At 40.5% G+C, this 1,892-nt stretch overlaps 1 non-coding gene across 1 annotated transcript; it reads right to left on the bottom strand.

The window, feature by feature from the left end:
* Positions 1-1,491: 1,491 nt before the first annotated feature.
* On the bottom strand, positions 1,492-1,595 carry LOC112760058 (small nucleolar RNA R71). The gene has a single exon (XR_003180515.1). It is a non-coding gene; the product is annotated as a small nucleolar RNA R71 (small nucleolar RNA).
* Positions 1,596-1,892: the final 297 nt, after the last annotated feature.

The raw sequence follows: 1,892 nt of genomic DNA, 5'->3' as shown, positions 1-1,892 counted from the left end.
GGTATGTTACTATAACCCTCTCAATACTTGATTTGGGAAATACATGTGGTATAATCAGTGACCATACTTCATCTCTTCTCATGAGCAATTGACCAAGGAATTGGCTATTGATCAAGATTTGAGAGATTGAATTGCAAGAAATTGTAATTCAATCACTTAAGATTGCCAAGGAGATCAATGAGTGCATTGATTGAGGAAGAGATGAAAATGAACTTTATCCGGAGAATTGCAACATCTCCTAAGCCCAATGAACACCCTATCTCTGATCTTACCCATTCTCTTTAATTTCTACCATTTACTTCTATGAGCAAATCCCCCATTCCCATTTACAATTCTGCAATTTATTTTCAGTCATTTACTTCCAGTCCTTTAATTCTAACATTTACTTTTCTGTTATTTACATTCCCGCCATTTTATTTTCTGCAACTCTCAACCCAAATTCTGGATTCGCTCAACTAGAACATTCTTCTAATTAAAGTTGCTTGATCAATCAATCCCTGTGGGATTCGACCTCACTCTATTGTGAGTTTTTACTTGATGACAAATTCGGTACACTTGCCGAAGGGAGATTTGTTGAGAGACAAGTTTTCCGTGCATCAAGTTTATGGCGCCGTTGCCGGGGATTGATTGTGCATCAACAATGATTAAATTGGAAGATCACTAGATTGAGCATTTTTATTTTGTGAATTTCATTTTTCTGTTTGAGTGATTTACTTTTTGTTTTAGTTAAACTTCTTCCCTTCCCCCTCTACTCTTTTGTTTTTCTTTGTTATTTTCAATTCTGTTTGCTAACCCACTAACTGTTTGATATATTGCATCACCCATAACTAACAGCAATTCTAACACAAATATTGTCTGCACCTATTTTCTTTGCTTGTACTTGTTGGTTGTATGACAGGGAGAAGAAGCGGGGCTTCAACTTCCTTTGATTCTGAACCTGAGAGAACCTTCCTTAGACTAAGGAGGGAGGCAAAAGAAAAACGTGTAGTTGGTGCTGAAGAAGAGGAGGAACACTTTGAGGAATACTTTGAACCTAACATGGAAGAAAACATGGAAAATCATCATGAAGAAGAGACTCACAACCATGGCAGAGGAGGTGGAGCAAATCATGCTGGGGAGGATAGAAGAGTTTTGGGCTCTTACATCAATCCAAACCCAGGAAATTGTGGAAGTAGCATCCAAAAGCCAACAATCCATGCCAACAACTTTGAACTTAAACCACCGCTCATCACCCTTGTTCAGAACAACTGTTCGTTTGGAGGAGGTGTTCAAGAAGACCCCAATCAACATTTGACCACCTTCCTGAGAATATGTGACACAGTGAAATCTAATGGTGTTCATCCTGACGCCTATAAACTGCTCTTATTTCCCTTCTCACTCAGGGACAAGGCAGCCAAGTGGCTGGAATCCTTCCCAAGGGAGAGCTTGACAACTTGGGAGGATGTGGTGAATAAATTCTTAGCAAGATTCTACCCTCCTCAATGAATCAATAGGCTGAGAGCTGAGGTTCAAACTTTCAGGCAACAAGATGGTGAGACTCTATATGAAGCATGGGAGAGGTTCAAGGACTTAACAAGGAGGTGTCCACCTGACATGTTCAATGAATGGGTCCAGCTGCACATTTTCTATGAAGGGCTCTCTTATGAGTCAAAGAAGGCCGTAGACCATTCATCTGGAGGATCCTTGAACAAGAAGAAGACCATTGAGGAAGCCATAGATGTTATTGAAACAGTAGCAGAAAACGACTACTTCTATGCTTCCGAAAGAGGGAACACAAGAGGAGTGATGGAGCTAAACAATGTAGATGCTCTGTTGGCCCAAAACAAGCTCATTACCCAGTAGCTGGCTGACCTCACCAAGAAGATGGAGAGGAACCAAGTAGCAGCAATCTC

Source organism: Arachis hypogaea, chromosome 16, assembly GCF_003086295.3.
Source record: "Arachis hypogaea cultivar Tifrunner chromosome 16, arahy.Tifrunner.gnm2.J5K5, whole genome shotgun sequence".
NCBI classification, from domain to species: domain Eukaryota; kingdom Viridiplantae; phylum Streptophyta; class Magnoliopsida; order Fabales; family Fabaceae; genus Arachis; species Arachis hypogaea.
The sequence above is the reverse complement of the archived record's forward strand: the minus strand, read 5'-3'. Positions and strand labels throughout refer to the sequence as shown.